This window comes from Hordeum vulgare, chromosome 3H (genome assembly GCF_904849725.1).
Source record: "Hordeum vulgare subsp. vulgare chromosome 3H, MorexV3_pseudomolecules_assembly, whole genome shotgun sequence".
NCBI lineage: Eukaryota > Viridiplantae > Streptophyta > Magnoliopsida > Poales > Poaceae > Hordeum > Hordeum vulgare.
This window is the reverse complement of record NC_058520.1, coordinates 20646704-20671306: the sequence shown is the minus strand read 5'-3', so window position 1 is coordinate 20671306 and position 24603 is coordinate 20646704. Positions and strand designations below refer to the sequence as shown.

The 24603-nt window shown below is 42.4% G+C and overlaps 1 non-coding gene across 1 annotated transcript; it reads right to left on the bottom strand.

Annotated features, from left to right (window-relative positions):
* Positions 1-8369: 8369 nt before the first annotated feature.
* Positions 8370-8511, bottom strand: LOC123445834. Its single transcript, XR_006631199.1, has one exon. It is a non-coding gene; the product is annotated as a small nucleolar RNA Z247 (small nucleolar RNA).
* Positions 8512-24603: the final 16092 nt, after the last annotated feature.

Below are 24603 nucleotides of genomic sequence, written 5' to 3'. Positions count from 1 at the left end.
TATACTCAGCCTCAGTGCTTGATCTTGAAACCGTAGCATGTTTCCTTGCACTCCAGGACACAAGGTTTATTCCCAGAAACACAACAAAACCACTTGTAGACCTCCTATCATCAGCACAACGTGCCCAGTCGGCATCAGAGTATGCAGTGACCAGCAGAGAAGGGGATTTGACAATTTGAAGCCCAAGTCCCTGTGTGGACTGAAGATACCTCAAGATTCTTTTAACTGCAGTCCAATGAGCAGTTCTAGGTGCATGTAAGTATTGACATACCTTATTGACTGAATAAGAGATGTCAGCCCGTGTGAGTGTTACATACTGCAAAGCTCCAACAACACTTCTATAATTTGTTGCATCCTCTGGTCCAAGAACTTCACCACATTCAAGTGTAAGTTTTTCTGAAGTTGAGATTGGGGTACTTACTGGTTTGCAATTTTTCAATCCTACTCTTTTGAGAATATCAGTAGTTTATTTCTCCTGAGTGAGAAGTATGCCATCCTTGATTTGCTTTACCTCTATACCAACAAAATAGTGAAGATCACCCAAGTCTTTCAGAGCAAACTCCAGCTTATGTTCCTTTAACTAGAAAGTAGTGGCATCTGGACATGAACTAGCAACAATTATATCATTAACATAAACTAGCACAAAAATAGTAACATTTCCTCTAGTGCAAAAGAATAATGAGGTGTCGGCCTTAGACGGGGTAAACCCAAGTTGTTGTAGCTGCATACTCAATCTAGAATACCAAGCTCTTGGGGCTTGTTTCAAACCATACAATGCTTTGTCCAACTTACAGATATAGTGTGGTGTGATGTGGTCCTCATAACCAGGTGGTTGCTGCATGAACACTTCTTCCTCAAGAACACCATGAAGAAACGTGTTTTGAACATCTAGCTGTCGTAGACTCCACCCCCTGGAAATAGCAATAGACAACACAAGACGAATCGTGGCTGACTTAACAAGAGGACTGAAAGTATCTTCATAGTCAATTCCAAATCTCTGTTTAAACCCTTTTGCAACCAACCTAGCCTTGTATCTATCTATACTTCCATCAGACTTCCTTTTAATTTTGTACACCCATTTACAATCAATAACATTGTTTCCATGTTTAGGTGGTACTAAATGCCAGGTCTTGTTTTTCATAAGTGCATTATACTCACTATCCATGGCTTTCTAATTCTTATTTGCAAGAGCATCATGCAAATTGTTTGGTTCACAAGTGGTAATAAGAAAAGCATGATTGTTTTCACCATACCTTATTGTACCATCAGTATATTTCTTCTCCTTGACCACACCTGACTGAGATCTGGTATGTCGTCGTGGGAGAACAGGAGTCAACACAGGTGATCCTTCTGGAGCATACCTGTGACAGCCCGATGCCAACGTTCCAGAAGATTCCCCTCTCTTTTCGTTTTCGTCGTGTGTCTATTTATATTGGTCGCATCATCATCGCATCATGCGCATCATCAGCATTGCATCGGCATCTCCGTGCCGCCAGTTTTCAAAAACTTGCATCCGTTGTTAGTTGCCGGTTCACGTCGTTGTCCGTTCGGAGTCCGACCGCACTTGCACGCGCCCGCGGCAACGTTTAAATCCTGTTTTTAAAGTGCGTTTAAAACTTTCTCTGATCGGGTTGATATTTGACGTGCGGTCGTGATTAGTTATAGCGAGGCCGCCTGTCGAATTTCGTCGCGATCGGAGACCGTCTGGTACCCGAACGGTCGACCGTAGCGGCACCGTATTCGGTCTACAGTCGGACATTTGCCGGTGTTTTAAAACTCGTTGCCGCGCCGCCCGTTCTACCTCTCGTCTTCGGTTATCCCCTCTACACGGCCGCGTACCCATACTCGCGTTTGGAATCGCCCGAATCCGACCCCGCGGTTGGATCCGGAACGCGATTCCGGTTAACCGAGCCCCCCCCGTTTGCCTATATAAAGACCCCTTCTAATTTTCGGACAGCCTCCCCCTAATCCTGCCTCGTTTTCTGCGCCCGAAACCCAGGCCGCCTTCCACCCTCTCTCTCCTCCCCCCTCCACTGTGCAGCCGCCAGCCCGCCCAGCCCGGATCGGGCCCTCTCGGGCCCATCTGGCCGGCCGCCGCCGGGGCCCTGCTCGCGTCGTCTCCTGCCTGCGCCCCGCGCCTCTAGCCGCGACGCCCAGCCGGAACCCCACTACTCGACCCCGGCCTCTCCCTGCCCGGGGCATGAGCAGCTTGCCGGAGCAGAGCCATGCCCGCCACCAGGAGCTCACCGCCTCCTCCGTCTCTGGCCCCGTTCGCCGCTAGCCGCCCAGTTCCGGTCGGGTCCGGCTAGACCCGACCGAGGAACCCCCATCCCCGAGCTCCGCCGCACCTTCCCCGTGGTGGCCGCCTCCCCATGAAGCCGTCGCCGGCCGCCCGCCCTCGGTGGCGCCTGCTTCCTCCTCGCGATCTGGATCGGGGATCCAGATCGGGGCCCGTTGACCGAGCTCCTCCACGCCTCGCCTGGGCCGGCCTCGCGCAGCGCCCAGCTGGCAGTCCCCGAGCAGCCCCAGGCCGGCCCAGATCCCGCGCCCTTTCGGCCCAGGCCAGCGCAGGCCTGCCTCCTCCCGAAGCCCGCGCCAGGCCGGCCTCCCACGTGGCCCAGCTCCTCGGTCAGGCGCACCTCGGCCTCCTCCCCGCGACATGGGCCAGGCCCACTAAGGTGACCAGCCCCCTAGCCCCTTTATTTTACGCATAGGCGCCTCTTAGTTATTCTACGCCTCAGTTTCGGCCCGGTAGCTATTATAGGAATTATTTTCGGTTTAGATAATTTCAGGTTTTAGCTAATTATTTAAACCCCGTAACTTTTAAACCGTAGATCGGATCAAGACGTATTTTATATGGTTTTGTGGTAGTTTCGCGCGTAGAATACGAATTTGAAACATGCATAATTGTTTGACGTCGTTTAGCGTGCTGTTTGCCTAGATAAGCGTGCTGTCATAATAGGTTTCGACCCGTATTTATTTTTCGTGCAAGACCGGGTTGCCCGTGTGCCTTTGATAAAATGTCCATGTTTTAGGGACCATTATTCCATGTATTTTAGAGCGGTCACTCGTATTTTTATGTGTAGAGATTGCCGGTAGCTTATTTTCCCGTATGTAGGTTATTTTCCCGCATTTTTGTGTGGCTTTGTTTTGTGTTGCAAACCCCACATATTTTATATGTTTCCGGGGTAGAAAAATCCCATTAGAGCAATTCGTTTTAGCATTAGAGCAAGTTAGTTCGCGAGAGATTTTGCTATGTTGCCCTTCTGATTAATTCGTAGGATTTATTCCATGCGTCCTTTGACGGAGTTGTCAACTAGAGAGTTGATCTTGGATGTCTTGTTTAGCCCCTGGTATTTTTGGTTGCAATAGAAATGCATGTTTAGGTGTGTTTTGATTGCCCTCAAGTTGCTAGAAATAGTGCTGATTTGGAGGAGCTGAAATATTTCTAAGTCTGGAATCTGTTATATTTTGTTGTTGTCTTGTCTTGCTTGCATCTTGTGCTCTGTAGCTCTTTTGGGGTTGGTCCAATGGAGTTAGTTGTACCCCTTGTGTTTCTCTAGCATGCTGTGAAGTTTCATGCCATTTGGAGACCTGTAGCTTAGGATTTTGCTGCTGTCAATATAACTTCAGGCTGAAAACTGCACTTTGATGAGGTGTTATTTTCACTAAGTCTGAAATAGTGCGTGAGATGCCATTTTGTGTCTTCTTTTCCTAGTGCTCCTTGCTGCCATGCTAGTTGATGTTAGTTGTTTGTAGTAGTGCTTCTTGCCCTCTTCCATGCTATGCCTTGCTTGAGCTTATCGGAGTTGGGTAGCCGAAGTTGTGAGGCGTTGAAAATGCTATGTGGCTGATTTTGGCAGATTGTAGTCATTTCTTGTTTTGCTCGTAGATGTTGAACCGTAGCTCCGATTTGATCGTGTCCTACATGAAACTTGCTTAGATCTCGTGAAGTTTCATTTTCTCTTGCTGGTTGCATGTGATGAAGTGCTCGTAGCCGTCGTTGCACACATTTTGCATTCATGCCATCATATCTTGCGATGCTTGTATCTTTTGAACCGTAGCTCCGTTGGAGATATTCTTTATGTGTAGATTGCTTGAAATGATGCGTAGAATCACGTGAACCTATTCATTTTTCTGTTTAACAACTAATTAAATGCATTAGTTCAGATCTGGACAGAATTGTAAATTGACATGTGAGCTCGTCTCGGAGATGCTATATGTCATTTCCGACCTCATTTAAAATGTCTAGATAGGTAGTTTCATTTCCTCTTCACCTCTTGCATGTTGGACAACATTAATATTGCCGTGTAAATAACCGGGAGTGAACTAAATAAATCATATGTGGAGTTTCGTCAATATGCAACTTGTTGCATATTGAACTTCACTTAATGTGTAGTGTTTGATTGTGTGAATTGTCATGCCGTGACTTGCATGTATTCAGTAGCTCATGCATCATTTGTGTTGTGCATCGTGTGGTGAATTCCGTGTGTTGATTTCTGTTTCCGGTTTCCTCCGTCTCGATAGAGTTCCGCAAGCGTGTCGGATGTGAGGACCCGTTCGACTACGTCGGTTCGTCTGCTTCACGGAGGCATTCTTCTTCCAAGCGGGATCTCAGGCAAGATGATCATTTACCCAGATACCATTACTATCATTGCCATGCTAGTTATTTCGATGCTATCGATTATGTCTAGTTGCCTACCACTTGTTAAATATCAGCCTCTCAACAATGCCATGAAACCTTCAACCTGTTCAACCTAGCAAACCACTGATTGGCTATGTTACTGCTTGCTTAACCCTATTGTTAGCGTTGTTAGTTGCAGGTGCAGTTGCTTCCATGTGAAAACATGGGTTCCTTGTTATATCACCATATTTAATGCTATTTAATTTAATGCACCTATATACTTGGTAAAAGGTGGAAGGCTCGGCCTTTCTAGCCTGGTGTTTTGTTCCACCTTTGCCCCCTTAGTTTCGGCTACCGGTGTTATGTTCCATAAATGAGGGCTCCTAACACGATCGGGGTTGTTATGGGGACCCCCTTGATAATTCGTTTTAGATTAAAGCTGGTCTGGCAAGGCCCAACTTTGGTACTACATTTGCCTAAACACCTAATAAAATTGCATAGGGACTTTCTGGACCCCGAGGATAATTTAATCAACCCCCGGGCCAGTGCTCCTCATGAGTGTTGGTCCCACCTGAGCGATGTCCGGCGCCCCTCTGGTCACCCGGAGGTTTAGCGATCCCGACGTCTTGGTCATCCGCCGTGTCCTGAGAACGAGGTACGCGACTCCTACCGGGATCGTCGACACGTCGGGCGGCCTTGCTGGATTAGTTTTACTTTTGACGAGATATCTTGTGCATCAGGATTCCGGTGATGCTTTGGGTAAACTCAGAGTTGAGGTTTTCCACTATGGAATCCGACGAGATCGCAAGCTTCGTGATTGAGGATTTCTATGCGGCTTGTGGTAATTTGTGATGGACTAGTTGGAGCACCCCTGCAGGGTTAAATCTTTTGGAAAGCCGTGCTCGCGGTTATGTGGCAACGTGGAAACTTTGTTTAACACTGGTTCTAGATAACTTGAAGTTAACTTAATTCAAATATGCCAACTGTGTGCGTAACCATGACTGTCTCTTTAGTGAGTTCTTACTCCGATCGAGGACACGGTGGGGTTATGTCTGACGTAGGTAGATGTTCACGATCATTCATTTGATCATCTGTAGTTCACGTCCTCTATGCGTAGATCTTCCCCCTCTTTATTCTTGTACTCGTAAGTTAGCCACCAAATATATGCTTAGTCGCTGCTGCAACCTCACCACTTAACCATACCTCACCCATTAAGCTTTGCTAGTCCTGATACCTTTGGAAATGAGATTGCTGAGTCCCCTGTGGCTCACAGATTACTACAACACCAGTTGTAGGTACGGATAAAGGCTACTTGACGCGAGCGCGTTCATTTGGAGTTGCTTCTTCTTCTTCTTCTTCATCGATCTAGGATGGGTTCCAGGCCGGCAGCCTGGGATAGCAAGGATGGACGTCGTTCTTCTTTTGTCGTTTGTTTTCGTCCGTAGTCGGACCCTGCTCTTACTCTTGATGAATATGTAATGTACTAATGTGACTCTGATGTAGCTTGTGGCGAGTGTAAGACAACTCTATATGTATCTCTTCTTTTTCAGTACATGTACTCGTATCGATATCCATTCTTGCGACACGACGAGATGCGCTTCTATCCCTGATGAGGCCTTCGTGCCAAATTGAGGATAGGGTCGCATCTTGGGCGTGACAATACCCTTCCGAAATATCTGGTACAGTTGATACAGGTTAATCAGTGGCCGACTCTTGATCTGGCCGGCCTCTGGTGCATCCTGCAAAACCACCAGAGGTGCACCCCCAACCCCACCTGGACTGATGTGCTCTGCTTGAGCACAACTGTCACCAGCGAGGCCGCACGCAGAGGAGAAATCCTTCGAGGATTTCGGTGAAGAAGTGGCAGAGTGTGCAGGCTATATATCTCAGAAGGAGCATTGCCAGTCAGATTTGCCAGAGATTGTATGGAGGCATTAGTGTCATATGTTTCGGCACACATGAAATGACGTCCTGCAGCTGCACAGGGAGTAACAAGATCACTTGTTTCTTTGGAATTTGTCACATGATCAAGTTCTGTTAATTCTTCCTAGTGATCAGCAAGGGGGTCATGGTCAGAAAGAAGTGCTAGCTATTTCATCATGAAGAAGGGCTCCTGCATTGGGATGAAGCTTGGCAAAAGGGAATAAATTTCATCAAAAACAACATCTTGAGAAATATAGATACGTCATATGGTAATCTCTAGACATTTATAGCCTCTGTGGAAGTTGCTATAGCCAACAAACATGCACTGAGTGGAATGAAACTCAAGTGTATGACGATTGTAAGGACGTAGATTGGGGTAGGAGACACACCGAAAGATTTTAAGAGCTGCGTAGTCAGGTTTTTGATGATACAGACGCTCTAGAGGAGTCGAATAGCCAATTACTTTACTTGGTAGACGATTGATAAGATATGTTGCAGTGATAAATGATTCATCCCAATATTTGGGAGGCATGGATGCATGAGCTAAAAGAGAAATACCAACTTCAATGGTGTGTCGATGTTTACACTCAGCAGACCCATTTTGCTGGTGTGCGTGCGGATAGGAGACATGATGTGTGATGCCAATGTTTCAAAAGAAGGAGTTAAGCTTCTCATATTCACCTCCCCAGACACTTTGAATTGGTAATTTTTTCTTGTCAAAGTATCTTTCGACAAGTTTCTGAAACTCTTGGAAGACAGAAAAAACTTCAGATTTCTATTTGAGCAAGTAAATCCAAGTGAACTTGCTATATTCATCGATGAAGCCAACATAATATTTCATGCGTCCAAAAGAATCTCGGGCATGACCCCATACATCACTGAAAATAAGCTCTAAAGGAGCATGAGACACAATATGAGATTTAGGACAGGGGAGTTGATGACTCTTGGCATATTGACAAGCTTCACAAACAGACTCGCTAACAGCACTATGAGACAATGGAAGCTTGTCTTTATTGATTACTTGCTTGACTATAGATGATGAAGGATGTCCTAATCTTTGAAGCCACCGTGCCAAGTAAGGCTTGATTACGGAGTAGACCTGACGACGCTTGTGACTAAATGCTCCGGATGATATGGGGTAAAGCCCTCCAATGCACCTACCGTGATGGAGAAGTTCCCTCGTTGCCCGGTCTTTTATAAAATTATAACGAGGGTGAGTTTCAAAGAAGACATTCTTATTGGTAGGTAAATGAGAAATGGAGGCAAGATTTTTATCAGCTTGTGGAACATGAAGGACATCTTTAAGAACAAGATCGCGTTTAAACTTGGGAGAATTAAGAGAAGACATTGTTATAAAAAATCAACGAGGGTTTATACCTCCATCAGTCGCGATATGAACCAGGTCATTGCCAAGATAGTTCTCTCGGAGAGCAAGCTACTCAAGTTCGTTGGTGACATGATCAGTTGCGCCTCAGTCCACGTACCAAACACCATCACTGCATTGCTCATGCATAGCAGCTGCAGCATGCCATGCATCGGGGACATGGTCCTCATCATAGCGATGATATAATCCATCGCCTCATGGCCTCCTTTCTTGCAGAGTTGACAGGGTGGGCGTCCTCGAGAAGATGAGGGGCGACGGTTGTTGTTGGTATTGAGACCGCCACCACCGCCATAACCGTCACCACCAGAGCGTCCGCCATCACCTGAGGGAGAGCAGCGACTGCGGCTACCGTCGCGGCCACACCCACGGCCGCGTGCACGGGAGGCAGACTTAGCAGATGATTAACGGATGTTGGTGCCGTGGAGGAGGGAGAGGCGGGCGTCAAAGCTCAGGAGCTGGCTGTAGAGCTCCTGAACCGTGACAGGCTTCAACCGAGCAGTGAACGCCGATACGAGTGGATTGTATTCCAGGTCCAAACTAACAAGGATTTTGGAGGTAATCTCCGCATCAGATAGCGCGGCTCCAGTACATGATACTTCATTTGTAAGACTTTAAATTTTTCCAAGATACTCGGCCATAGTCATCGTACCTTTTTGCATATTGGTAAGCTCCAGATTGATCACAAATACAAACTCTCGGTTGAGATAGAGAGAGAGAGATAATGTATACAGAAGAAGCGATAGAGAAGGTTTACAATTTAAACACTTTCCTATCCCTATACAACTTATTCTAACAATTCATGCATGCATGGGGAGGGAGATAGGGATCGTAGCTGATATCGCCCCGGAAAAAAAAGAACCCTGGCCACCAGCAGACTACCCTTGTCCACCTCCTCCTGTCCCATCGTCAGCCTCCCTGCGCTTCCACATACTCACGGATGTTGGGAGGGGTCGGGAAGCTACAGATCTTGTGGTAGTAGTAGGTTTTAGGGTTCTCCTCAGTAGTTAGAGTTATAGATTCGTCGATGCTTCGGCCATTGACATATATTGCCAGGTCGCTCGGTATCTTCATCGGGATGATGCCATCCTAGATTCATAATAATGTCCTCCCCTCCTTATCCCCATTTTGGCGGTGCGTTTAGAGCCGGTGAAGGGGCCGTGGAGGTGTGTCTCCTACGGGTCTGTTTGGGTCTTTGGTGGATCAGCTTGGATTCGGAAGGTGTCGATATGAAGTAGATCTGTCCAGATTAATCTAACGCTCATGGTTGCTGGTTTGTTTGTATAATCTTTGCGATCTACGTTTTTCTTTGTTATGTATGTTTATCTGTGTACCACTATTACATCTTACTAATAGATATGAATATTGTTCTTTTACATGTATGAAGAGGGGTGGAGGCTGACTTACGATTGGCTTGCGTGTAGGAGCTCTCAGTGTTTGTGGTGTTCGTTTGGAACCTTACTATGGATGATTGATTCATTTTATGAAGCTGGGGTATTTGCCTTTCTTTAAAAATGATGAATGCACAAGTTGTATTCAAGGTTTATTCGTTGGGAAAACCTTAACTACACTAGTGGAAAACGGGCCTTTGGCCGGGACCCATTAGTCCCGGCCTGCCTCTGGGCCGGGACTAAAGGCCCGGCCACGTCGCCCCAATTCTCAATGCCTCCCTCGAGGCTTTAGTCCCGGCCCGTAAGGAGCCCTTTAGTCCCGGTTCGTGTCCCAAACCGGGACTAAAGGTCTACGCGGTGGGCAGCCCGCATGTGCGCCACCTCTAGTCCTGGTTTGTGTCTCAAACCGGGACTAAAGTCCTCTGCCTATATATAGCACAGCCCCCCTCTCCCCTCTTCCTTGCATTTTTCTTGGATGGAGGATTGTGGGTGTGTGCTAGCTCTCCACTTTTTTTATGCACTAGAGGTGTTTGTTGAAATGTGTGTTAGAGCGATGCCACTTTAGTTCACCGAACACAACTACGATATGAGATGCCCGAGCCACGCTTAAACCTCTTCCTCTTTATTTCTACTTATTCTAAAAGGTTAGAAACTATATTTCCTCGTTTAGACCGTGCGGTACTAATTTTTAGGATCGTGATTGTATTTGATATACTGTCGTATAACACAGATGAGCCATCCATGGATGTACGGTGATCGACGCACAGCCGCTTACAGAGAAGGCGTGCATTCTTTTCGAGATGCAGCCGATGCGAACAAGCATGGTGGTGGCTATATGTTTTGTCCATGTGTTGAATGTCGGAATGAGAAGGATTACACTTCCTCAAGAGTCATTCAGAGCCACCTGCTTCGGTCTGGTTTTATGTCGAGCTATAATGTTTGGACCAAGCACGGAGAAAGAGGGGTTATGATGGAAGACGACGATGAAGAAGAAGAGAACGATGATGACAATTACCGATCTATGTTCCCTGAGTATGCTGATACCGCAACGGAAGACAATGAAGAAGAAGATCAGGATGAAGAACAGGAACCAGATGAGCCCGCTGATGATCTTGGCCGGGTCATTTCTGATGCACGACGAGGTTGCAACACAGAAAAGGAGAGGTTGCAGTTCGAGCAGATGTTACAGGACCACAACAAATTGTTGTACCCAACTTGTGAAGATGGCCAGAAGAAGCTGGGTAGCACACTGGAATTGCTGAAGTGGAAGGCAGAGACCGGTGTGACTGACTCGTCATTCGAAAAGTTGCTGGTACTGATGAAGAAGATGCTTCCAAGAAAGAACGAATTGCCCGCCAGCACGTACGAAGCAAAGAAGCTTGTCTTCCCTCTAGGATTAGACGTGCAGAAGATACATGCATGCCCTAATGAGTGCATCCTCTACCGCGGTGAGAAGTATGAGAATATGGATAAATGCCCGGTATGCACTGCATTGCGGTATAAGATCAGAAAAGATGACCCTGGTGATATTGAGGGCGAGCCACCCAGGAAGAGGGTTCATGCCAAGGTGATGTGGTATGCTCCTATAATACCACGGTTGAAACGTCTGTTCAGAAATAAAGATCAAACGAAGTTGTTGCGATGGCACATGGAAGATTGTATGAAAGACGATAAGTTGAGGCACACCGCTGATGGTTGGCAGTGGAGAAAAATCGAGAGAGAGTTCCCGAGATTTGCAGCTGACGCAAGGAACTTATGGTTAGGTCTGAGTACAGATGGCATGAATCCTTTTGGGGAGCAGAGTTGCAGTCACAGCACCTGGCCCGTTACTCTATGTATCTACAACCTTCCTCCTTGGTTGTGCATGAAGCGGAAGTTCATTATGATGCCAGTACTTATCCAAGGTCCAAAGCAACCCGGCAACAATATTGATGTGTACCTAAGGCCATTAGTTGATGAACTTTTACAGCTGTGGGCCGAACCAAGTGTACGTGTGTGGGACGAGCACAAACAAGAGGAATTTGACCTTCGAGCGTTGCTTTTCGTAACCATTAATGATTGGCCTGCTCTTAGTAACATTTCAGGACAGTCAAACAAGGAATACAATGCATGCACGCACTGTTTGGATCAGACAGAAAGTATATATCTGGACAAATGTAAGAAGAATGTGTACCCGTACAATCGTCGTTTTCTTCCACCCAAGCATCCCTTATAGAAAAAAGGCAAGCATTTCATGGCAAGGCAGAACCCCAGGGGAAGCCTGTCATCCGTACTGGTGCTGAAGTATTTGATATGGTCAAAGATTTAAAAGTAATCTTCGGAAAGTGTCTTGGCAGCCAACCTGTTCCTAACGGCCCTGATAAGCGCGTAGCCATGTGGAATAACAAATCTATATTTTGGGAGCTACCCTACTAGGAAGTCCATGAGGTCCGCTCGGCAATCGACGTGATGCACCTGATGAAGAATCTCTGCGTGAATATTCTAGGCTTCCTAGGCTTGTATGGGAAGTCAAAAGATACACCGGAAGCACGGGAGGACCAGGAACGTCATAAAGGAAGAGATGGCATGCATCCAGGGCAGTTTCAAGGGCGTGCCAGCTACGCTCTTACTAAGGAAGAGAAGGAAATCTTCTTTGAAGTCCTTTTTAGTATCAAGGTCCCGACTGGCTTCTCGTCGAATATAAAGGGAATCGTAAATATGAAAGACAAAAAATTCCAAAACCTAAAGTCTCATGACTGCCACGTGCTTATGACGCAATTGCTTCCGGTTGCATTGAGGGGAATTCTACCGGAAAATGTTCGCCTGGCAATTGTGAAGGTATGTGTATTCCTCAATGCAATTTCTCAGGAGGTAATCGATCGAGAAAGTCTATCAGGGTTACAGATTGATGTGGTCCAATGTCTGGTCAGCTTTGAGTTGTTGTTCCCGCCATCCTTCTTCAATATAATGACACACCTCCTAGTTCACCTAGTCGAAGAGATTAGAATTCTCGGTCCTATGTTTCTACACAATATGTTCCCCTTCGAGAGGTTCATGGGAGTCCTAAAGAAATATGTTCATAACCGTGCTAGGCCAGAAGGAAGCATCTCCAAGGGCTATGGAACAGAGGAGGTCATTGAGTTTTGTGTGGACTTTCTTCCTGACCTTAAGCCGATTGGTGTTCCTGAATCTTGGTATGAGGGTAGGCTGACAGGAAAAGGCACACTAGGAAGGAAAGCAAAAGTATGTATGGACGGGCATTCTTTCTCTCAAGCACACTACACAGTTCTACATAATTCCACCGTGGTGGCTCCGTATATCGTGAGACACAAGAATATTCTACGCTCCGAAAACCCGGGGAAGGCTGACTCTTGGATTAAAAGGGAACACGAGAAGACTTTCGGCAGTTGGTTGCAGACACATCTCATGAATGACGACACCGTTGGAGATCAGCTGTACTGTTTGGCCAGGCCACCATCTTCGACTATATGTACTTTCTAAGGGTATGAGATAAATGGGAATACATTTTACACGGTTGCCCAAGATAAAAAGAGCACCAACCAAAATAGTGGTGTCCGCTTTGATGCAACAGACGAGAATGGGCACTGTTTGGAAACATATTACGGGTACATAGAGGAGATATGGGAACTTGACTATGGACCTACTTTTAAGATCCCTTTGTTTCGGTGCAAATGGGTGAAGCTGACAGGAGGCGGGGTAGTTGTAGACCAAAAGTACGGCATGACAAAAGTGGATCTCAACAATCTTGCGTACATGGACGAACCATTTGTCCTAGCCAATGATGTCGCTCAGGTTTTCTATGTGAAGGACATGTCTACAAAAACGAGAAAAAGAAATCAGCAAAAGAAGATATCGTCCGATGAGCCAAAACGCCACATAGTTCTTTCAGGGAAAAGAAACATCGTGGGAGTAGATGACAAGACAAACATGTCAGTAGATTATAATAAGTTTCATGAAATTCCGCCCTTCAAAGTGAAAACTGACCCAAGCATCCTACAGAATGATGAAGATTCTCCATGGCTATGACCCAGAAGAAAACAGAAATAATAGATAGGAATATTGGTACAATAATGTAATAATGTATTAAACCTTTTATGTAATGCATGTATGGAATGTACTAAACCTTTTAGTTTTGAATTATTTATTCAATTTCAAACACTTTTCATTTTCATAGTTTTGTCAAATTCTCAAATATGCAAAAAGAATTTTAATAAACCTTTGTAAGAGATGAATTCTCGTTCGAAACGCTGATACTTCGAGAGAGATTGTCCGTTTTGTACACGAAGTGCATCCAGTTTTTGTCGTAGCCCTCTCAACTTTCTAACACATGCTATGTGGGTTAAATGATGATAGCATGCCAACTTTCAACATTTTCAGAGTCCATTTGTAGTGCTTTTCAATTTTAGGGTCAACTAGCTCAAAAAAAATAAGTAAATGCACGAAATATACAAAATTAAGTCAGAAATTGTTGAAATTTTGTGATGTGCCTTTGAATGGTGCATTTTCAACACACAAAAAGTATGGAGTTCAAATAAGTTCAAAAAATGAAATCCCTTTGTAAGAGATGAGTTCTCGTTCGAAACCCTCATACTTCGAGAGACATTGTCCGTTTTGTACACGAAGTGCATCCAGTTTTTGCCGTAGCCCTCTCAACATTTTAACACATGCTATGTGGGTGAAATGATGATAGAATGCCAACTTTCAACATTTTCAGAATTCATTTGTAGTGCTTTTCAATTTTAGGGTCAACTAGCTCAAAAAAAATAAGTAAATGCACGAAAAATACCAAATGAAGTCAGAAATTGTTGAAATTTTGTGATGTGCCTTTGAATGGTGCATTTTGAACACACAAAAAGTATGGAGTTCAAATAAGTTCAAAAAATGAAATCCCTTTGTAAGAGATGAGTTCTCGTTCGAAACGCTAATACTTCGAGAGAGATTGTCCGTTTTGTACACGAAGTGCATCCAATTTTTGTTGTAGCCCTCTCAACTTTTTAACACATGCTATGTGGGTGAAATGATGATAGCATGCCAACTTTCAACATTTTCAGAGTTCATTTGTAGTGTTTTTCAATTTGAGGGTCAACTAGCTCAAAAAAAAATAAGTAAATGCACGAAGAATACCAAATGAAGTCAGAAATTGTTGAAATTTTGTGATGTGCCTTTGAATGGTGCATTTTGAACACACAAAAAGTATGGAGTTCAAATAAGTTTAGAAAAAATGAAATCCCTTTGTAAGAGATGATTTCTCGTTCGAAACCCTCATACTTCGAGAGAGATTGTCCGTTTTGTAGACGAAGTGCATCCAGTTTTTGTCGTAGCCCTCTCAACTTTTTAACACATGCTATGTGGGTGAAATGATGATAGCATGCCAACTTTCAACATTTTCAGAGTTCATTTATAGTGCTTTTCAATTTTAGGGTCAACTAGCTCAAAAAAAAAAAGTAAATGCACGAAAAATACCAAATGAAGTCAGAAATTGTTGAAATTTTGTGATGTTCCTTTGAATGGTGCATTTTGAACACACAAAAAGTATGGAGTTCAAATAAGTTCAAAAAAATGAAATCCCTTTGTAAGAGATGAGTTCTTGTTCGAAACCCTCATACTTCGAGAGAGATTGTCCGTTTTGTACACGAAGTGCATCCAGTTTTTGTCGTAGCCCTCTCAACTTTTTAACACATGCTATGTGGGTGAAATGAGGATAGCATGCCAACTTTCAACATTTTCAGAGTTCATTTGTAGTGCTTTTCAATTTCAGGGTCAACTAGCTCAAAAAAATAAGTAAATGCATGAAGAATACCAAATGATGTCAGAAATTGTTGAAATTTTGTGATGTGCCTGTGAACGGTGCATTTTGAACACAAAAAAAGTATGGAGTTCAAATAAGTTCAAAAAAATGAAATCCCTTTGTAAGAGATGATTTCTCGTTCGAAACCCTCATACTTCGAGAGAGATTGTCCGTTTTGTAGACGAAGTGCATCCAGTTTTTGTCGTAGCCCTCTCAACTTTTTAACACATGCTATGTGGGTGAAATGATGATAGCATGCCAAATTTCAACATTTTCAAAGATCAATTGTAGTGCTTTTCAATTTTTGGGTTAACTAGCTCAAAAACAAATAAGTAAATGAACGAAAAATACCAAATGAAGTCAGAAATTGTTGAAATTTTGTGATGTGCCTTTGAATGGTGAATTTTGAACACGCAAAAAGTATGGAGTTCAAATAAGTTCAAAAAAATGAAATCCCTTTGTAAGACATGAGTTCTCGTTCGAAACCCTCATACTTCGAGAGAGATCGTCCGTTTTGTACACGAAGTGCATCCAGTTTTTGTCGTAGCCCTCTCAACTTTTTAACACATGCTATGTGGGTGAAATTAGGATAGCATGCCAACTTTCAACATTTTCAGAGTTCATTTGTAGTGCTTTTCAATTTCAGGGTCAACTAGCTCAAAAAAATAAGTAAATGCACGAAGAATACCAAATGATGTCAGAAATTGTTGAAATTTTGTGATGTGCCTTTGAATGGTGCATTTTGAAAACACAAAAAGTATGGAGTTCAAATAAGTTCAAAAAAATGAAATCCCTTTGTAAGAGATGATTTCTCGTTTGAAACCCTCATACTTCGAGAGAGATTGTCCGTTTTGTACACGAAGTGCATCCAGTTTTTGTCGTAGCCCTCTCAACTTTTTAACACATGCTATGTGGGTGAAATGATGATAGCATGCCAACTTTCAACATTTTCAGAGTTCATTTGTAGTGCTTTTCAATTACAGGGTCAACTAGCTCAAAAAAATAAGTAAATGCACGAAGAATACCAAATGAAGTCAGAAATTATTGAAATTTTGTGATGTGCCTCTAAATGGTGCATTTTGAACACACAAAAAGTATGGATTTCAAATAAGTTCAAAAAAATAAAATCCCTTTGTAAGAGATGAGTTCTCGTTCGAAACCCTCATACTTCGAGAGAGATTGTCCGTTTTGTACACGAAGTGAATCCAGTTTTTGTCGTAGCCCTCTCAACTTTTTAACACATTCTATGTGGGTGAAATGATGATAGCATGCCAAATTTCAACATTTTCAAAGTTCATTTGTAGTGCTTTTCAATTTTAGGGTCAACTAGCTCAAAAAATAATAATAAGTAAATGCACGAAAAATACCAAATAATAGTTTGGATAGTCAAAATAATTAATTTTGAAAATAGAAAATAGATTTGAATTATTTATTCAATTTCAAACACTTCTCATTATCATAGTTTTGTCAAATTCTCAAATATGCAAAAAGAATTTTAATAAACATAGTTTTTAATTGAAAATAACAAAATAGTTAATAGTTTGGTTAGTCAAAATAATTAATTTTGAAAATAAAAAATAGTTTTGAATTATTTATTCAATTTCAAACACTTTTCATTATCATAGTTTTGTCAAATTCTCAAATATGCAAAAGGAATTTTAATAAACATAGTTTATAATTGAAAATAACAAAATAGTTAATAGTTTGGATAGTCAAAATAATTAATTTTGAAAATAGAAAATAGTTTTCAATTATTAATTCGATTTCAAACACTTTTCATTATCATAGTTTTCTCAAATTCTCAAATATGCAAAAAGAATTTTAATAAACATAGTTTTTTGTTGAAAATAACAAAATAGTTAATAGTTTGGATATTCAAAATAATTAATTTTGAAAATAGAAAATAGTTTTGAATTATTTATTCAATTTCAAACACTTTCCATTGTCATAGTTTTGTCAAATTCTCAAATATGCAAAAAGAATTTTAATAAACATAGTTTTTTATTGAAAATAACAAAATAGTTAATAGTTTGGACAGTCAAAATTATTAATTTTGAAAAAATAAAATAGTTTTGAATTATTTATTCAATTTCAAACACTTTTCATTATCATAGTTTTGTCAAATTCTCAAATATGCAAAAAGAATTTTAATAAACATAGTTTTTTTATTGAAAATAACAAAATAGTTAATAGTTTGGATAGTCAAAATAATTAATTTTGAAAAAATAAAATATTTTTGAATTATTTATTCAATTTCAAACACTTTTCATTATCATAGTTTTGTCATATTCGCAAATATGCAAAAAGAATTTTAATAAACATAGTTTTTATTTGAAAATAACAAAATAGTTAATAGTTTGGATAGTCAAAATAATTAATTTTGAAAATAGAAAATAGTTTTGAATTATTTATTCAATTTCAAACACTTTTCATTATCATAGTTTTGTCATATTCGCAAATATGCAAAAAGAATTTTAATAAACATAGTTTTTAATTGAAAAGAACAAAATAGTTAATAGTTTGGATAGCCAAGATAATTAATTTTGAAAATAGAAAATAGTTTTGAATTATTTATTCAATTTCAAACACTTTTCATTATCATAGTTTTGTCAAATTCTCAAATATGCAAAAAGAATTTTAATAAACATAGTTTTTAATTGAAAATAACAAAATAGTTAATAGTTTGGATAGCCAAAATAATTAATTTTGAAAATAGAAAATAGTTTTGAATTATTTATTCAATTTCAAACACTTTTCATTATCATAGTTTTGTCAAATTCTCAAATATGCAAAAAGAATTTTAATAAACATAGTTTTTAATTGAAAATAACAAAATAGTTAATAGTTTGGATAGTCAAAATAATTAATTTTGAAAATAGAAAATAGTTTTGAATTATTTATTCAATTTCAAACACTTTTCATTATCATAGTTTTGTCAAATTCTCAAATATGCAAAAAGAATTTTAATAAACATAGTTTTTTATTGAAAATAACAAAATAATTAATTTTGAAAATAGAAAAAAATTGAAACTATATGAGAATTTGAAGAGAAACTTAAACCTAAATTCAAAGTGACCTCACTTTGAATTCAGGTTTAATTTTCTCCATAATTTCAAATATAGTTTCAATTTTTAAATTTACAATCTGTTTAGGCCCATAAGCCTGCTTTAGAGAGGAGCTCGATGGAGATGCTGCGACGGGCTTACAAACTAGTGTCACTGCCCCTCGCTGGGCGAGGTGGGACTAAACTTATCGTGCAGCCAGCGGAGGGGCTTTAGTCCCAGGTGAAGCCACGACCCGGGACTAAAGCCCCTCGCCTGCCGCCTGCCGAGCACGGGCCTTTAGTCCCGGGTCGTGGCTCCACCCGGGACTAAAGGATGTCTTTAGTCCCGGCTCGAGCCCCGACCCGGGACTAAAGGCTCGTGCTTCCCGCCTTTTGGTCTGCCGAAAGAGGGAAAATAGAAGAAGAGAAGTAGAAGAAGAGAAGTTGAAGAAGAATCGGAGAAGAAAATAAGAAAGAAGAAGAAGAAGAAGAAGAAGAAGAAGAAGAAGAAGACATTTCTACGTATATAGATGCTTAATTAGTGTTTCTTAGATTATTGCTTAATTTTGCTATTGTATATGCTTAAGTGTTAATAGTTTATTTTACTATATATACAATTAGTTTATTTTTAGCAAGAAAATTAATAGAACTAGTTTATTTTTTTAGTTCATTTTACGATGCCTATCCCGCATCCTCGTGGTCGACTCGGCGGAGGACACCTGCTTGATCAGAGGGGCCATGTCCGGGACTGGGCTCCGCCCGGCTGGTATTGGGAGGTGCTACCTTCCGGGGGGCGTAGGTTGGTGAGGAGCCAGCCCCTCATAGTTTGTTAGTTTATTAGTTAATCAACTGTCCGTTTTTTGCAGAACTATGGATCCACATATCAGGAACCTCGAAGAGGAAGAACTTCTCGAAGATATAATCAAAGACGGCCCCGACGTTGAACCAGCTGAATCTCTGTCATCATATCTAAACCCCTCCGGATATGGAGTGGAGGTCGACCGACACGAAGATGAAGCCGATGGGGCAGGAGATAGGTCCAATGACGGAGAAGGTGATAGCTCCACTGATGGAGAAGCCGGTGGAGAAATAATAAAGTCCGGCGAGCTATACATATGAAGTTCGACAATCACTTGTAATATGTGAAAAATATTGGAGATAGCTCTATATTGTATACATATACATTCATTTGACGAATGTTTCTCCCTCTTAGGCCTCCACATCGAGCAAAGCTACGAAACGAGGCCCGACTAGAAAGTTGGATGCACGGACGCATTACACCTTTGAGGTGATATTGCCTACGGGCGAACCCAAGCTTCCTAAGAATGCTGCTGACACATTCAAGAAGCAATGCGGAGTTCTCGTTAGGTATCACGTCCCGATCAGCGTTCGGGAGTGGAACAAGCGCAAAGGGGCAGCCGATAGTGACTATGTCGCCGAAAGGTACAAAGATAATCTTTGGAATGATCTTATGTCACATTTCAACCTGCCAGAATGTGAGAATGAAGACGCCGCAAAAAAACTGAGGGCCAAAGTCAAGCAGTGGACTCTAAAGAAGATGGCCGAAGTGTTCCTTAGCTGGAAGAAGAAGCTATGGAAAAACTATCTAAAGACAAAGAAAGTGCCAGTATTCGAGGGGTATCAAGCCAAGCAGGCGAATCACTGGAAGGCATTTCAAGAGTACAAGGAGTCAGAAGATGCCCAGGCATTATCAGAAAAGAACAAGAAAAATGCCGACAAGAAGAAATATCACCACAAGATGGGGCTAGGGGGCTATGAGACTGCCATCCCAAAGTGGGATAAGAAAGAGCAAGATCTGCTAGCTAAAGGCATCATACCTGAACCACTCCGTGATGAGTGGGAATTGAGAGCAAGAAATTGGTTCCTTGCGCATTGTGGTTCGTACGATGAAGAAACAGGGGACCTCATCTGCAGTGACGGTCTTAGGATACCCAGGGAGAATTGGAAAAAGATAGTGAAAGAAATTAAGGAGGGGAAAAGACAGCTCACTGCAGATAGAGAGAAAGATTTGCTCACACTGGTCGTCGGCAATGATGAACATGAAGGACGAACGCGAGGCTTCGGTCCTTCTTACCCGTGGTGGCTTGGGTTTGCCAGAGACCAAGACACTTACAGAAGCCGAGCGAGAGCAAAGAAGCGACAACAGGATGAGGAGAATGACAAGTTCAACCAATTTCTTGCCAGGATTAACGAGCAACAGAAGCAGATTGATGAGCTTAGAGGAGTAGCGCGCCAGGAAGATCCTGCACTCGATATTACCGGCGCCCCATCTAAGCGGAAAAGCAGCGTGGCTGAATCTGAGGCCCCGCCCGTCGATGCACGAAGAATGATAGAGGGCGGTCCCGGCTACCCCGTGGATGGAATCAAGGAGTCAACATCATGTGAACTCCATCAGAAATTCAAGAACATATCCATGAAGGTGGCCGTCGGACAAGCTTTACCTTATGGCCCTGATGCACACTGGCATGGCTGTGAGATTCCAGCTGGCTTTGCTAAAGTCGGGGTGGATGAAATCATGGCGGGGTTTCATGATATGGAGCTCGACATAGCTGGACCCGAAGATGAGAGGACACTCGGAGAAGTACTGGGTGGAGTCATCCTATGGGACAAGAACTACATCAAGCTTCCAGGCTCGGCCGCAAGGACAACACCGCCTCCGAGTCGTCGCAGGTCACCTACACCTCCATCACCTCCAAGCCCTCCACATGACGACGGCCAGCACAACATGAGTCCATCTCGATCACCGCCGCCGGACTTGGGTCGTCCGTCTCCGCCGCCGCCCGCTCCGAATACTAAGCGGAAGCGTGCCAACAAGAACGCTCCATCGATGATTTCTAAGCGACGGAGCTCCCCAAAGCGCAAATTGTCGCCCCTCCCAAAGGTACCTCATGCTAATCTTCCTATCACACCTTATGATCGTACCGCCGAGGAAAACGCCAGGATAGCAAAGGAACATCATGATGCGCAGATGAAAAAGAAGGAACCCGAGCCCCGCCCGGAATACACCGAGAAGCAAATAACATATGCCAAATAGTATGGTACTTAAGTGAATCAAAGAATGGGGGAACGATGATCGTGGTGAGTGTCCCACGGGAGTACTACGGCCGCCCCGAAGAAATCCATATCGACTTTGATGAACTCTTCCAGATGTACAATGCCGACGCCCTCGACAAATCGCTTATGAGTTGCTATTGTGTGTAAGTTTTTCAATTCGTTGTCTACATATAACTTGTTTAGTTATTTCAATTCATTGTCTACATATAACTTGTACTCTATTATGCAGAATGAAGATTCTGGAATGTAAAAGTAGGAACATCCTAAATATTGGGTTTATTGACCCAGATAAAATACATATAGTGACGCTAACTGATAAACCCAAGGAGACGGAGGAAAACCTTCTAAGGTTTCTAACAGATCAAAATTTCTGTGACCACATACTGTTTCCATACAACTTCAGGGGAGGGTCTTTACTCTGTTGTGTCCATTCACTTATAAGTGTAATTGATAAGTTACTGACACACACACACACACACACACACATATATATATATACATGTGCAGCTTCCATTGGATTCTGTTGGACATTCAAATTGATAAGGGAAGAGTTGATGCCTTCGACCCATTATCGAGACCCTTGGAACAATTCCAAAGCCTGCAGGACATGCTCCAAGGGTAATTTCAATCATTCTTGCGCTCTATCGGTCTCTTTCTATGATTTTCTGATATATCAATTAATGAAAGACTTAGCAAATCATTTTCCTTGTCGGGCAGGGTTTGGAAGCGGTTCAAGTGCGTGACTCCCGGTATCGAGCCTGAGAAGCTGACCTTTAGAGCGTCTCAGGTAAGTAGTAGTATGATATACTTCTATTTTCAATATATTTATGATGCTAGATTATTATTTTGATTATATATATTCTATTCTCGTAAAGTGGGACCAGCAGCTACGGGGGACGCATCTATACGGATACTATGTTTGCGAGACCATTCACAGGTTTACCTCTGAGCACAAGGATCACAGATACGACGTAAGCAAAGAACATTCACACCTCTATTTTTACCCGTCATTCTTTGTTATCATGATTGATATTCATATTCATCTCCTCTTCTTATATAGTACACGACCATGAGGGAGAAGTCCCTACCAAAGCAACGCACGATTGCTGTTGCAGAGGATCTTGCGACCTTTCTGAGGACGGAAGCTATAGATGACAAAGGACGATTTAGTGTAGCTAGGGGCCATTACTGATGTTGGTCCATGTAATCGAATAGACGGGCTCTAGTCCCGATAATTCAGATCTCCATATGATTGTATATATATGCTCGCTTGTAAGATAAGTTAATCTTATATATATATATGCATAATTATTTCTATTTAGAATTATATGAAAACTAATTCCCGAACACCAAACGAGGCATCACGTTAATCTTCCGAACACCTAAACCCTAAAACCCTAAAACCCTAAAATAAACAAAATCTACAGAAACTCTTTAGTCCTGGTCCGTGTTAAGACCCAAGACTAAAGGGCCTGCCCCTGAGGGCGCTCCGAGGCGCCCACGTGGAGCACCTTTAGTCCCGGTTGGTGAACCGGGACTAAAGCCCCTTACAGGCCGGGGCTATAGGCCCTGTCCCCACTAGTGTGGGTAGAGGTGAGTGCTAGTTAGCTAGCTTAGAGAGTGGGTGTGTGGATGTTAGCAAACTTAATTAATGCATTAGTTATTTAGACCTAACTACCTAATTAAGAATCATGATAAAATAATTGAGTTTTTCAAGATGAAGAGGGGAGAGAGAGGAGGAAGAGCAAGAGCAAGACGAAGAATAAGGGAATATACTAGGTGGATACCCAAGGGTTATCACATGGGAATAGTGATGCGATTTTATTACTCGTGTGGCTAGACAACACAACGTTAGTACTAATATGTATATTGTTGACGTGTTATTGTACGCTACGCGGGTGTTATGTGGGCACTAAAGTTTACTCACAAAACTGAACCCACAAAACATACTATACATAAGGAGACGTACACCATAGATATAAAAAATACTGTCAGCTTGATATTATTCAGCTATGCCAACGCAAAGTTATGCCTGCACATAACATTGGAGACCACATACAAGTGGTGTTTCATGTACGTTTAACTCTAGCACTAAGTTACTAGCTATGTCGTACAAAAATGGCCAACGCTAGCGCTAAGTGCTGGGGTCGATTGAATACGGCACGCCACCAATAAGAGTCGTGACTAGCCATTTCTCTACTAGTGCTAGTCTACATCATGTCATCTTGCTTCAAGCATTACTCTATTTTATATTTAATACTCTAGATGTATACTGAATATCGGTCTATTAGTGTAGTAATAGTAGTATATACAGGCTGGATTCAGACTACTTGCTTATGTACGTCATGCCTATATACATGATCGTTGTCATGAATACATATTTCATAACTATGCTTTATTCTGTTAATTGCCTAATATTAATTTTTCTATCTTTGAGAGAGATGCCACTAGCGAAAACTATGACCCCCGAGTCTACATAAAATATGTTACTAAAACCCTAAACCCTAAAAATATTGCTGTAATTTATCTTTGGCTATTTTATTTCATATTTATATTATCTATATATCACTATTTAATTCTTGCAAGTAAGGAGTTGAAGGGGCTTGACAACCCTCTTAACCGTGTTGGGTGCAAGTGTTTGCTCTTTTGTGTGTAGATGGTGACGACGAAAGTTTGCGTAATTCTCCTATTGATTCGATAACCCTCGTTCTCACTGAGAGAAATACTTATCTCTATTGTGGTGCATCTCTCATCCTCTTTAGGAAAAAACCCAATGTAGTTTACAAGTAGGAGTGTCACATCGGCGCCTGTAGATTCTCCACAGCTCTCTTTCTGATCTTAGGGTGGTGGCTGCTGGGTTGATCAATCTATACTCATCTGGTCATCCGCTGCAGCACTCGCCCCATGATAGAAATAATGGATGGATGGTATAATGATGGTATGAGGGAGATTGATTGGGTGAGGACTCTTCCTGCAACTACCACTCCACGAACAACGGTCCGACTTACATCACCGCATCTCATCCTCCCACCAGTGCCGCCCCCCTCATCGTCCCTCTTTCACCTACTAATTTCAAACATTAGAGGCAGTGGGGTGGGATCCTGCTTGGATGATCCACTCACATCGCTCTGGATCGACCATGTGTTACTCTTCCCAACACTGCTTCAGCCATGACGACGAGATCTGAGGATGTAAGCACACCACAGGCCCGATGGCAATCTATCCCTACACTATGATGCGTCACCAGAAGGTCGTGACCTCCCTCCCGATGATCGCATCCCCAGAGCTACGACAATGGTCCAATGCGCATGTCCTAGCACTCCCTCTCTTTCCACACTGGATCCATAAGGATGATGCATGGCAGCGACGATATCGACC